Genomic DNA, 14724 nt, shown 5'->3' on the forward strand with positions numbered 1-14724 from the left:
TACTTTCCAAGCTTCGTGCAATTCTGAAACTTCAAAATAGGCTTGCACTTTGGGACGTGCTGCTGTCTTTATTGTGAGGAGATGCTCTATGCCCTGCCCTGCTCTCTTGATCGCCCTTAAGAGTATTTTCTGTTAATGGAATATTTCCTGGAGCTCTCTGTTTCAGCCTGTCTAGAGCTGTCTGTCCTTGAGCTGTCTCTGAGTCACACTGATCCAAGGAAACAGGATTTGTCCTGCTCACATTTTAATAGGAAGAGAGCTCAAAGTAGTGTAACCTGGCTATGATTTCTTAACTGAACCAAAAACTCTACTTTCTGTGCAGTTCCTATAAGTGACCTCCCGAGCTGCTGCTACTTTGTCATCCCATGTCTGTTCTCGGGGAAGGGGTCAGCCTCAGTTGAAGCTTACGTCACCTCCCTGTATTACATGGGCCACAAAAGCACTTTGCAGACTATAATGCATCATACAAACTGAGTCTTACTATAATTATGTTAGAAAGAGCAACCCACCAAAGAGTCAAGTCTATGTGCAGATCACACCCACCTCTCTGTCCTTTATCACCATTTACGGAAACTACTTTGGGACTCAGTTGCTTATTGTTCCTCTTGGTCATTAAGAGGCTACCCATGTGACTGCAGAAGAGTCCAAAAGAGACTTCAACTTTTCAGGAGTATCCCTGTATTTTTTAAAAAATATGATAAACATTGATTAGTTTAGGGGATCTGTGTTTTTTATTATCATCTATAGTTTTTTCCTGCATTGGTAAATGTCTTCAAATTAAAAAACTTAAAAATCCTCTCTGAGCAGAAATGCATACCTGCTAAAACATACATGGTTAACATACAAGAACAGGGACCAAATCCTTCTGAATCAGCTGGCTCCTGAAGGTAACTTTTTTTTTTCTTTAATGGAGGTGCTAGGGATTGAACCCAGGACCTCGTGCACGCTAAGCATGCGCTCTACCTCTGAGCTATATCCACCTCCTGAAAGGTAACTTCTAAATCTCTCACATTTACGGTTTTTCTTTTAAAAAAATGTTCATTTAAAAATTTTTCTTAGCATCCCCTCCCGTTTATGCTAAGAATACCTACTATGCTTATCTGAGCATATTTATAATAGTAGGCAACTGGAAATGGTAGGCACCAGGTGCAGACACTGAGAATGTAAGTCTGATGATTGATACTGTGCTGATGAAAACATGTTAAATTTTGAAAGTGGCATACTGAATTGTATATTACACCATGATTAAAATGAGGTGCACATTGTATACATGCTGTGCATGTATGGGTGTGGGGGGGTAAAATTGGGTAGGAATATGAAGAAACGAAAATTACCATACAGTAGCAGGAATTATGGATGGCTTTAAAAAATTGCTTGTAAAAATTTTAAGTCTATTTAGCATATAAAGAAAAATGAATGTCCTTATGTTTATGTCTTCGTGCCATGGAGCTTTCCTTTGCTTCCCATTCTTTTTTTTCTAATATATTTTTATTGCAGTGTAATCAGTTTACAATATTGTGTCAATTTCAGGTGTACAACACTTCAGTCATATAGGAACCTACATATATTCATTTTCATATTCTTTTTCACCATAAGTTACTACAAGATACTGAATATGGTTCCCTGTGTGCTTCCCATTCTTTCAACTTTGTGCTTTCTTCTGTGACTCTTCTGCTTTTCTGGCATGTGTTCAAGTGTTTACCTGCTAGACTCCATGCTCCTTCTGTTAGGCATTCTGGCTATAAACGGTGATCTCTTCTACATAAGCTGAAAATGGGTCAGTGCACAGATCTCCGTCCCTTCCTCCTTCATTTCCGTCTCTCTGAGGCGTGAGCTGTCCTGAGAAGCACCTTAAGGATCAGGCTTACGTCATTCCCTCATACTCTCTTTCCACCCAGCCCATGAGTGCAGTGAGGAGACCCTGCTGGGGAAGATCCTCCTGAACTTCAGCTCTCCGCTTCTTTGCATGGAGGGCCCGGTCTACAATCTGTCTTGGTGCAGAATTAAAAATCACCTTCCTGATTCTCTGCTTTGGATCAGGATCCTTATCCCATAGTTCCTCTTAAGCTATTATGGTTTACCCTTTTATTGTATGTTGTGTGCCTTTTGAGTCATGTTCCTGGAACTTTTTGCTTGCTTTGCAGTAAGAGTTACCCAAAACTCAGAATTTAGAAATGCTAGTGCTCCCCCATTCTCAGGAGCTTTTTTACTTTAAAAATGTCATTGTTAATAAATAGTATATGGATATGTATAATACACATGAATCTATGTGAGTATATTTATATTATATATATATATAATGCCAAAGTATGTGCCACAATTATAAAATCATGTGTTAGAATGGTAAACACTTAATTAATGAGAGAGGTTTTAATGTGGTGATAAATACTGGGTGAAAGAGAAATAGTTGTTAGTTTAGAGGCCCTCAGTGGACTGGCAAATTTTTTTTTTAAAGGGGAGAAAAATAGGTTGCAGTGTTAAGATTTGATAAGGCTGAGTGGTGAATGCACGTGTGTTCCTATGTTAGTCTCTATTATTGTCTGTGTACACCAACAATTTCACAATTTTTTTAATGTCATTGTTAACAACTTATTACATTGTGCTGGTCATTTGAACTTTTTGATTGATATCTTACAGGAACCAGCAGTGAGAGAATTTTGGAAGTGAAAGGGAAGGGAACCTATACAAAGCAGGTAGTTGAGAGATACAGAAAACAAATTTATATATATTAAGAAAATTACGAAGAGGAACTGAAGTTAAGCGCAATACCTAAAATTGCAATAGAGGAATTAAAAATAGTGAGACGTTCATATTGGGGGGAAGGTTGTAAGGGGGGGTGAACTAAGCACTCATGTATCAGAATGGGAAGGAAGTCCACAGATAAAGTCTGTCTGTTTGATAAATAAAGAAGTGGCGATATGACTGTGTTATTGAGAGATAGGTAAGTAACCACCCAAAAGAATTTTTAAAACTGTAGCTGTTACAAAGTTAAACTTGGTTGCTTTTCAAGTGTGGGTCCAGTAGGGTTTGGGTGGAAGGCAAAGGGGTGAGGTTGGGCTGGGAAGTAGCAGCAAGGCATTCTTACCTTTTGCAATAAGTTCTTCAGCACTATTGGGTTTTTTTTTTTTTTAATTTTGTAAACATGCTCTGATTAAAAAAATGTTTTTAAAGATAACACAATAGTAAGACCATCAGACCCAAGAAAATGTCTGTCTTCAATAATCTGATCAAGTAACTCTTCACTTATTAAGCTATGTTGTCTGCATGCAAATAGTGTTTACATCTTCATTTTTCAGTTAGTATTCTAGAATTATCCTTATTTTGTTTTTATTTCTGTGTTTCTTTTCTTTCCTTTAATTTTTGCTTCCTGCGAACATTTTAGAAATAATTTCTCTATATAAAAATTTGAAAGCAGTTTATTCATTTACGGAAAGTTTGTTTCTCATAGACTATTAAGTAAAACAAGGAAGGCAATTCAACTGGCTTTCAAACATGCCTTTGACAAATATGTACAGAAAGTAGAGCTGGGGCTGAGGAATAGAGGAGCTGCTAATGGGTTTTGGGGGGGGTGATAAAAATGTTTTAGACTTATAGAGAGTGGTGATGGTTGCCCTTCTTTGTAAATTTACCAAAATGACTGAACTGTACACTGTCAAGGGGTGAATTTTATGATACATGAATTATATATCAATAAAAAAAAGTCCAGGAAAAATACTGCAAGGGAATAAACTAAAATGATAATCAGTATGTGTTTTATATATGTGTGCGTGGTATGTGTGTGTGTGTGTGTGTGTGTATACACACACATATATATATATATATATATATATATACATATATATATGTATATATATACTGTCATCTACTTCCCAAAGGTTTGGTAATGTGATAGTACTTTCATAATTTCAGACATATTTTAAAGTAGTGTCATTATCCTCAGTGCTATCTTCAATGCAATCTTCATGTATCTAATTTTTCCTCCTAATTCCATAATACCTTTCTCGTGTATTCTAAAGTGCATAATTACTCACATTTTAATCGATTTTCTTTATAGTTTGGGGTTTGGTATTACTCTCATTCTTGTTTGGCTTTTTCTTTTCATCATCTTGTTGCTGCCAGATTTTTACATCTGTTTTGCTCTTTGTGCTGTTTTCTTCACTCACTAGAACACTTTGCTGCTTTCCTTGAGAGCTCTCCCTGAAACACATATAAATGCCTTAACCAAATTGTGACTTCCTGAAAAAGGAGCTGGACTTTTCTGCCTTGAAGCATTCCTCAGTCTAATCAAAACTGGCAGGAAATCTGGAGGAGAAGGGGAAAGGAGCACAGGGAGAGTAAGAGGAGGAAAAACTGATATTTATTGAGCCCTTTTTCTATGCCAGGCTCTGTCCATGCATTTTCTCAATGCTCCCTCTAGCCAGGAAGGCACTGCTACCATCTTCGTTTCAGTGTAGACTCTGTGGCTCAGATAGGTTAAGTAACTTGCTCAAGGTAACACAGCTGGTAAATAGGCAAGTGTCAGAGCCAGTCCTAACTTCAAAACCAGTGCTCTCTCCTCTACACCTTAATTTTTAGTTAGGTCAATTCTATTGAGAAATATTACCAAGATGGCCTCCAAAAAGTTATATCTACTTGTAGCAATGATTAGTGGATTTTCGTGTTTATTGGTCATTTGTATACTTACCATTAGCAGACTTTCTTATGTGTGTTAGCTGCTTATATAATTTCATCTCTGAATTTCCTACTTCTTTCCTTTTCCTGTTCTCCTACTGTGTTTTTGTTGCTTATGATTCTTACTGATTTGCAGTACTCTGTATCATGGCTAATGAGTCTTTATTTTCTATGTTATAATTATGACCTCCTAGATTGCCATTCACCTCCTAACTTTGTTTATAGCACTTTTACATGTAAAACAATTATAATTTCACATTTTAAATATGATTATAGATTTAGTGTTACTCTAAACAATGATTTTACCACCCTGAGGTTATGAAAGCATTTCTGTGAATTTAGTTCTTAGTAGTTTTATAATTTTCTTTTTTACTAAAATACGTTCAGGTCCTTGATCTGTCTGAAATTTAACTTAGTGTATGGTATGTATGTTCTTTCTCTTAAACAATAATCCGTTGTCCCAAATCAATTCATTTTATTTTATAAACTGATTTTGTATGCTACCTTTGTGGAATATACATGCATACACATACATACACTAAATTGAGATACACACATATGTAAGAATCTGCCTCTAAATTTTCTAGTCTGTTCCATTATTTTTTATTTTTTTATTTTTGCCTATTCCTAAACCAGTACCATGTTGTTAATTTTGATATTTGGTAGGACAAATCTCATCTTCTTGCAGTATCTTTTAAATAAACAAATTCACAAATGAATAAATAAAATTTGCACCCAAAGATGCTAAATGACTTGCTCAAATTCATGTATAATTTAGGGATAGAATTCAGAGAATAATCTCAGTATCTTGAGTTTGGGTCATGGATTCATTTTTAACGGATTTTTATTGAGCACCTATTGTATGCCAGAAGCTATTCTTGCTTCTGAGAATTCAGCAGTGAAGGAAACAAAAAAATTTATGCTCTCATGAAGCTAACACATGTTCAACATTATTATTCATCTTCAAATAGGTATATTCTCTGTATACCTCTGCTAAATTTCCCAGTTCTTGAGAAATAAATCTCAGTTATTACTTCAGCAAAATTAAAATTAAATCTTGTACTTTTTATTTCATAGCCTCTTCTCCTTGCATATAAAAATTTTTAACTCTATAGTTTCATTTCTCTTTTTTTAATGCAAAGTAGTTTCTCTTCTATATCCAAGTTTGGTTTCTAAAAATCTTTTTGTAGAGAGTTCACTGTTAAGGAGCTTAAGATTTTGTGAGGAAAATTAGTTTAGGGAAATCAAGGTCACAGATAAACTAGAAAAAATACATATTTTCCTTAAACAGTAATTAAAATAATACATTTAGCACATATTATGCATCTGAAATCAGTAAGTAATTTTCCTTCACCATTTCTTGCTCTGGTGGAATTTTTCAGAACTTCCCTTTTATAAAATTTCCAAAGATGTATGATTATTTTCTTTTAGAGCATATAATATTCGTGTTGAGTCTTTTTTTTCCCTATAAGTTCTGGTCATTGCATTTCAAATTTTATGACTTGGAGTAGTCGATTCCCACCATCTAGTCCCAAAATGACCCCAGAGAAAGAGAGTAAGATGATAGGCGTTAGATGCAATTATATGTTTGGGCTCTGAAGTTATACAGATCTGGATTCAGAGCCAGCTTTGCCACAAAATCACTGTGTGACCTTAGGCAGGTGAGGTCACCGCTCTAAATTAGGATCTACTCCTGTAGATTGGTGAGAATAATACTAGTGCTTCATAGATTGTTGAGAAAATCAAATAAGCTAGAACAAGTAAAGTTAACAGCTTAGTGCTTGTCACGTGATACATATTCAGTGTTAGCCAATACTATTATTATCGAAATGTTTGTCAATATCCTTCCACTACAAAGAGCAGTGGTTCATTTGGGTGGCAGAAGTAAGGGTGCTGTGAGGATATTCGTAGAAAAAAGGACTTTAAGAATGCCCTGATAATTCAGGAAAAGTGATGAAGTTGGTCCTCGTGGACGCTGGCTGTCATTCAGGGACCAGAGGCATCCAGTGAGGAGTTGTTGATCTGAGTCATCCTGTTGCCTTGGCAAGTTCAGGGATCTCATTATTGCAGTGACTCAGCATCCCTCTGTCTGCCCTGCCACCATTCCTATTTCAACTCACCAATTTTTCAACTCTCCTATGAATACCTTGTAATTTTAGCTTACCATGGCTTCTGCTTGTCCGTAACCACTTACTCATCTTTTCTGATAATTCAGAGCTTCACCTTATTCACAGTTTGTCAGTTCCGTGTCAGATTTCTAGGAGATAGTGTCTGCTTGACCCAGCAATATCCCTATTTGTATAGAGGTTCTATGCCAAGGCTCCTCATAGGCCATAACCTCATCTTCAAATCAGTTGCTTTGGGGTTTCATGCTCATTCTTGGTTCCGGTCAGCTGAGGTAGGAGAATTGGGAGTTGAGGAATTAGGGAAGGGGAGGCCAGGTCATGTGGTGTAGGATGTGACTACTCTCTCAGTAGGACCCACAGGCTTTGCATTTTCCCCAAGGAAAAAGTGAGAGGAAAGGATTCCAGGAAATCCTTTGGAATAGGGCCATGTGATGACTGACTTGCCCATAAACTATACCTTAGGTAAATTATATCTGATCTATTCAAAGTAGCGAAAAAGGAAAGCATCACTCTTCTTTCCTCCATTCATAGTTATTTTATTATTTTGGTTGATTTCAAACTTGACACAAAATGGGGAAATTATTAACTCAGAGGATCCATGAAAAAATTAAAAAGTAGATGGCTAAATCCAGTCTTTCTTCCCATATTACTTTACTTCCTGTTTTAAAGTTATACCCTATTTCTTTCCTTTCTGGTCCCCATAAACTGACTTTAACCTTGAGTGATCTAATGCTATCTCAGTGACCTGTTTCTGGTTTACATAACACATGGCCCATATATATGGTTTATTTTTAATTCCTCTAGGCTTCCTTTGAACTCCTTTTACTTCCTTAGATTCTTCGTGTTTTACTTCCTTTAATCTCAGGATCCACATTACTTCCCCTTCCTGTATTCTTCTGTCTGTAATAGTTTAAACAGCCTCCAAGATGCTTCTCATTTCATTTGTATTTTACCTTCGTGGATTTCCTGGAATCCTTTCCTCTCACTTTTTCCTTGCCTCTTTGTCATTGAGCTCATGAGGTTTTCTCCTCCATTGACTCTAGACAAGGGTATCTGCTGGAGTAAGTAGTCTTAATATTCTTCCCTCAGCCAAGGTTCATCTTGGCAATCATTGTCCACTTTTTTTTGTGCATTTATTTTTTATCTTCACCATTTCCTGAAACTGAAATGAATAAAAGTGAAATTCATCTTCTTATTTTTATCCTGTCTCTTCTATTGACCCCTTTGTCTCATTATTCTTTTATAGAATCAGTTACGTTTATTAAGTATTTACTAGATGTTAAGCACTGTGTTAAATACTTTAGAAGCATCTTTGCCTTACAACCCTCTGAGACAGTATATTTTCTACTGCTAATAATTCTATAACAAATCATCAAAAATTTAGTGGCTTAAGACAACACTAATTTATTCTATCACAGTTTTGGTGAGTAAGGAATCCAGATACAGGTTACCTGGGTCCTCTGTTCAGTGTCTCACAGGCTGAAATCAAGGTGTCGGCTGGGGCTGCAATCTCATCTGGGGCTTGGGTCCTCTTCCAAGTTTATTGGTTATTGGCAGAGTTCAGTTTCTTGCAGCAAGGTGACCAAGGCCCCGGCTTTCTTGCTAGCTCTCGGCCAGGGACTGCTTTCAGCTCCAGGAGGTCATCCTCAGGTTCTTACTACATGGCTTCTTTTCTCATAAGCTGTTTGATTCCTTCCATGGCAGTAGGATTACCTTCTTAAAGCTTACATGATCAGGTCAGGCTCACCTGAGATGATCTCTTTTTAACTCCAAGGCAACTGATTAATGACTTTATCCCGGAGTGATACCCCATCATAGTCACTGGTGCCCCCCCAACACTCCGGGGCAGGACATGCATGCCACAAGGAAGAAATCTTGAGGCCATCATGGAATTCTGCTCACCACAAAGAGGTGCCGCTGTTGCCCCCATCTTACAGTTGTGAAGACAGTCACATGGCTTGTAAGTAACAGAGTGAGAGTAAAATTCCAGGGATTTTGATTCCAAAACCAGTGTTCTGACCCAATATACCAGACCGCCTTTATTATCTCAACTTCTGCCTGCAATATTGTCCTTATCCCTATTTCTACCTGCAAAATTGTATTTCTTCCATCTGTCAAAGTTCAGTATAATTCTCATGTCCCTCATGAAGTCTTTTTGATTAAAGAAGCTTGTTGTTGACCACAACCAACCATCGTATCTCTCATGTTTTCCAAACCATCTATCAGTTATAGTTTATAGGACACAGCAATTATCAAGAGCTAATCTTCTATGTTTATGCTAGAAATATATTGATTGCTTTTTATACCTGACCGATAGTTGTCAAACTTTACCTATATAAACATTTTATTCCCAGGAAAACTTAGACATAAGTAGAAATAAAAGAAACTGAAAGCTTCACTTATTTCCACCCCCTCAAAACGGTGCAACAAGTGATATGCCCTGAAACCAAGAGATAAACTATATTGGAAAAAGTGAAGTATCTTTTGGAAATCAGACCAACAGGTTGTAGCATCAGTGTGACTACTAACTCCTGGTCAGGCTAAATGTGTCCAGGCAAGTTGGTCCAGGAAGGGCCTTGCCTTCTATTTCAGGGGTCCTCAAACTTAACTACATCAGAATCACCTGAGGGCTTGTTAAAATACTAAATTGCTGAGCTTCATCCCCACAGTTTCTGTTCAGTGGGTCTGTGGCGGGGCCTGAGAATTTGCATTCCTAACAAGTTCCCAGGTGATGCTGATGCTTCTGGGCTGGAGACAACACCGAGAAACACTATTCTGGAGTGAAGACCCAACAGACAGAAAGTATAGGATAGCTAGTTGTAGCTAAAAATCTGGAGGAATCTTTAAAAAAAAAACAATTATTATTCCCCTACAATAGACGGGCTCTTACATGAAGAAGAGAGCTTTCCATGACTAGAAATAAGCAGACATTGGACAATCACTCATTGGGGATATTATGAAAAATGATAGCTGCAGTAAGCAGTGCTATCCTGAGTCCAGTTCATGAAGGCAGGATTGATTGGGGTGGGGGCCTTGCCTGGGCAGAGGGAGGGGGACATGAGGCTCTGCCAGGGCATGGCCATCAGGAAGAGAAGACAAGGCACTGAGTCAAATAGACTTGGTATTACCTGGAAGAGGGTTTTAAATTTCACCAAAAATGAGTGAAAAATGAAAGAGTAACAAGGAGGAAAGAGTAGACTGGGGCTAGGGATAACCAGACTTGCTTCATTCTAGAAAAGATTATGTGGCTCATGAACAAAGTGTACATAAAAATGAAAAATCAAAGCAGAAGGAAGGGAAACATTTGAAGACGGTAACCCACAAATGCTGGGCATCCCACAAAGTGGCCCTTTTGTACAACTCTGGTCAAATATTTTCAGATTGGGAGGAGAGATATAAGATTGGATGGTTAAAAAGGGATCACTAAACAGAACAGAGTTGTACTGGAATTACTTTTCAGTCACCAAGGGGAAGCCTTTAACAACTCCAGATCTCAGAGTCCCAGTGAGTTTAGGGTTAGCAGTGGAGGGTCACAAGTAGTGGGAGGAGGACCGGAACCTGTCATTCCCAGGCATGTTCAGGTTTGGATTCCCTAGCACCTGATGATCTCAGTCAACTTGAATGTTTAGTAGTTGCCCCTAAAGCTGTTCAACAACAGACTTGAAACTTGCAGATATCAATCCTTAAGCAATTCCATCTAGTCCTCTTGGTGGGGACAAATTTATTTTTACAGGAGGTCACTGGTGAACCAAAGTGTTTCCACTTTTATCTCTTCTGCATTGAGCTATAATTTGATACATTTTTTTCATTAAAAACATTTTAAAAGACTTCTGCTTTTAAAACAAACTGTTTGAAAACAATTGGGTAGTCGTGGAAGAAAGATCAGCCTTTGAAGACATACATACCAGGATTTGAACCCCAGTCCTTATCAGTTATCTTACAGCAACCTTGAGTGAGTTTCTTAATCTCATGGAATCTTGCTTTCTTTATCAGTATATGGTGGAAAGGACGTCAAGCTGGGAGGTGATTGCAAATTCTTTGAGGTCTTTGTCATATTCCTAGTCCTTGGCACTTAGTTGCTCACAAAACATTTGCTGAATGAGCTAAAAATTTATATGTAAACTGTCTAGCATAACATCTACTTAATAAAAGGGAGTTAGTATTATTATTACTGCAAGCTTTTTTTTTTTTTTTCCATCATGCTCAAATACCACATGAGCTTGCACTTCAGATTTCAGAAGATCATTTGAGGAGGTGTTGGGATTTGGGCAGGGTACAATTGAGTGGTAGCCAAAGGGGACTTTATTTTGACCTGTAACTTCTATAATTTTTGCAAGGAAAATATATTCGTGTATTATTCGTTCTATCAGAGAAAAAAATACAAAAATGTTCAAAGTAAACTAAAAACCTCCTTCACATCACTGCATGAATGGTCTGCCAGCCAGCAGAGGGGTTTTTCTTTGATTTTTTGTTTATAATTCTGCACACACACACACACACCCAGACGCCCAACTTTCCATCTAATTAACATATTTTCCTTTTCATTAAACAAGCTGCCTTGAACTGCATAACCCTTTTCTGCTGGAGAAATATGTAGGTCTCAGGCAGCAGCTGCTTTACCCTTTGTCATCTAAACCGCTTATCTTATCATGTTCAGAACAATTTACTTAAACCTTTTATCTTATCTCATGAAGGGCTCTGGTTACCACATCTCTTCTTCTCCATGGTGAACACACAGAATGTGGTGGTGTGTGCAGCCTGGGCAAAGAGTGGCATCTTAACCCTTTGTTGCTCCAAAGCTCCCCAAATGACAGCCATCTGTCCAGCAATCTCTGGCTGGCTGGCCAGACCCTCCAGGTTGGGCCTCACTTGACCTAGTGTTCTTTTCTAGCCACGTGGAGATGCCTCAGCTCCTCTAGTGGATGGTAAACTTTTGGGGAGTGGAGAATAAGCCTTCAAACTATTTATGATCTTCAGCCCAACAGTGCCTTTGTCTTCTAAGGAATGTTCCTGTTGGATGAGTGAAACTGAAATTTTGATCTTGTGTTAAGAAAAACAATTGGTTCAGTCACTACTTTTTATCTACAATAAATAGAACTTGTGGCTGAGAAGCAACTTCCCATTTTTGTAATAAGTAATTTCCAATTATCTACTATTTTTCAAGATTTTGGGCTTCCCTTGGTCATGACTTATCCTGAGCTCTACATTGAATGTCCTTTGTTTTTCCTCATCTATTAATTTGGCTAAAGATATCTTCAACTTCTGCTCCTGCAGAATATGCTGATTTTATAGTTTATTTTCCATGACAACTAAATCATTGGATGGGAGTATTTCATTGGAGAAACTTAAACATTTCATCTTCGCATCCAGAGAATCGTTTGTTTGTTAGTTTGTTTTTGGTATTGCTTTACAGTAGAGACCGCTGCCTTTGGGAAGACCTAGGTTTGAATCCTGGATCTGCCATTTAGTAGCTGTGTGGCTGTGGACCACTTATTTCACTTTTCTAAGCCTTATTTTTTAATTTATATTATTAAAAGATAAAAAACTGGCCATATGTCATGATTGCAAGGATTAACTGAGAAAATGCTGTTAAAGACTTAGCTGAGTGGCCAGTCCACAGACAGTGCTTCTTAAATAGTGTCTATGATTATTACTGTGGTGGTTATTGTAGACTTCATTCCTTTATCCATCCATTTATCTGGTTGTTGTAGCAAAGCCCTTCCCGGGCACTCTGGGAAAACAAAAATGATTGAGACATTCATTCTTCCTGCTTTTATAAAACATGTGTGTTTGGGTACACTTCTCTTACTATCTCTATATATTTAACTCTGCAAACCATAGTGATATAAGTTATAAGCACTGGCAGAATCCATACTTTTTTATGTTAATCGCATAACCAAACAGCCTTTATTAAATATTCTCAATACTTGATCCTCTGAGGAACTCAGAGGTACTATACGCAGCATTTCTTACAAGAAGTTTTTATGGGGCTGTAGATACATATTTAACAAAGAAGGACTGTATATAATTGGATATCAAAGTACACAATGCGGACTACAGATCAGTGGTTCTCAGCCTGCTCCCAGCCAGGACACATGCCAGGGACTGTGATTCACGGGGACACACTCTGTCAATCATGGCTGTGCCGACATCTGCCCTGTGCCCTGTGACTCTCACACAACAGATTGAAAGAGTAAGTGTGGTGTCGAGATAGATAACTCTGAATGCAGTCTTTTTTAAATTTTGTTTAAGTTGATTATTAGAAAATTTCAGCATTTTCACTGCTCTTAGGTAAAAGTGATTTGGTTAAGACTGAGAAACAGTCAGAAAAGAACCATAAAGTAAATGCCTGCAGGGAGTGAGGTGAGCTGAGCCTGAGACCCCACAGGAAGCTGCTAGGGAAAGCTTCAGTGCACGGGATCCACGTCCCTTCTAAACAGGGCTGCGCTCAGCTGGCTCCAGCAGGTCACAGGACCAATACTGCCAGCAACTCTGGTATCTCAAGAAACCCAGACATCTGGAATCTTATGTGAAATCTCTGGATTTTGATTCATTCAACTTAAAACAGTATGAGACAAATCAAACATGTCTGCTATGTCCAAGACCTACAGGCTATCCATTTGTGACCAAACTTACAGACCAAACTTTTTTATTTTATACCCTAATTGGCAAAAATATGTTGAACGTGCAGTTCAGAATATAATTTCTAAATTATATGCATGTACTCAAAATGTATGAATTGAGTGTTACTAATGCCTTCTTTATCTTAGGCCAATGAAATGTTACCTTTACCCTAGTGGGGAGATTGCTGACTGGACTCTGGGTGCTGGAGAAGTTTAAGGTCTGAGGACCCAGGTAAGGGAAAAGTTACTTCTCTCTTGCTCTCTCACCCCTGACACCCAAGTTCCCAGTTCCCTTCCCCAAAGCAGCTACTATAAATAGTTGGGAGGTGGTTTCCTGTATTTTTCATTATTAATTTATTCAGAAGAAATTTACTAATAGCTACTATGCACCAGGCCCTGTTTTGGGTACATGGGGGTAAATGCAATAAACAAAACAGACAAGCATGGCTTCCCTCCTGGGACTGTACATGCTGTTGGGGGAGACAGTTAATAAACAACTAAACATTTAATGTATAATTAAGTGTCAAATGGTGATAAGTGCTATGAAGAAAAATAAATCAGGGTAGACAATGATAGGAAAGTGGTGAGTGTTGATGGAGAGGACAGAGACAGGGACTAGGAGAGGTCCGTCTGAGGAGCTGACATTTGAGCAGAGATCTGGGTGACAAGCCAGCCTCTATATCTGGAAAAAGCACTCTAGGCCAAGGGACCATGAGTTGCAGGAAGAATGAGCTAGAACAAGATGAGGGCAGGATCAGAACCAGATGACACTAGGCTGTGGAGCCCTGGTGAAGAGTCCAGTTTTATTCCACCTGATGAAAAAAACAAGACAAAACAAAACAAAAACTTCAAGGGTTTTGAACAGAGGGAAGATGTCATTTGATTTTTCTTTAAACTGGATGCTCGGAGCTATGCAGGGACTAGACTGAAGGATGGAGGCAGGAAGGCCAGTCAAGCAATGAGAAGGCTGCTGACCTAGAATAGGCAAGAGGTGATGGCTTTCCTAAGGTTGAGAGCAATGGAAGGGTGAGATGTGGTTTGGAATCCGGATTTGTTTGGAAGGTAGAAGCAATGGCTTTCTGATGAATTATTCCATGCATATATATGCAAGCATATATTAATATTTTGCTGCTCCCTCCATTTTTAAAATTTAAGCAATAGCTTAGTACACAAACTGTTCTGCATTTTGCTTTTTGTTACTTGATGTTAAATAGATTATTGCATATCAGTCTGGATTAAAGACACTGAACACTTTCTTTTCTGTCTTCTTTCTCTTTTTTTATTTGTACTTAAGTTAATGTGCA

At 38.0% G+C, this 14724-nt stretch overlaps 1 long non-coding RNA gene across 7 annotated transcripts in view; it reads left to right on the forward strand.

The window, feature by feature from the left end:
* LOC105083412 (uncharacterized) overlaps positions 1 to 14724 on the forward strand; it is an 80964-nt gene that overhangs the window by 21472 nt on the left and 44768 nt on the right. For all 7 annotated transcript variants that reach the window (XR_012506968.1, XR_012506969.1, XR_006721168.2 and 4 more), the window contains exon 3: positions 13568 to 13652. This is a non-coding gene — a long non-coding RNA (uncharacterized LOC105083412). The remainder of the gene's footprint in view (positions 1 to 13567; positions 13653 to 14724) is intronic.

Source organism: Camelus bactrianus, chromosome 5, assembly GCF_048773025.1.
Source record: "Camelus bactrianus isolate YW-2024 breed Bactrian camel chromosome 5, ASM4877302v1, whole genome shotgun sequence".
NCBI classification, from domain to species: domain Eukaryota; kingdom Metazoa; phylum Chordata; class Mammalia; order Artiodactyla; family Camelidae; genus Camelus; species Camelus bactrianus.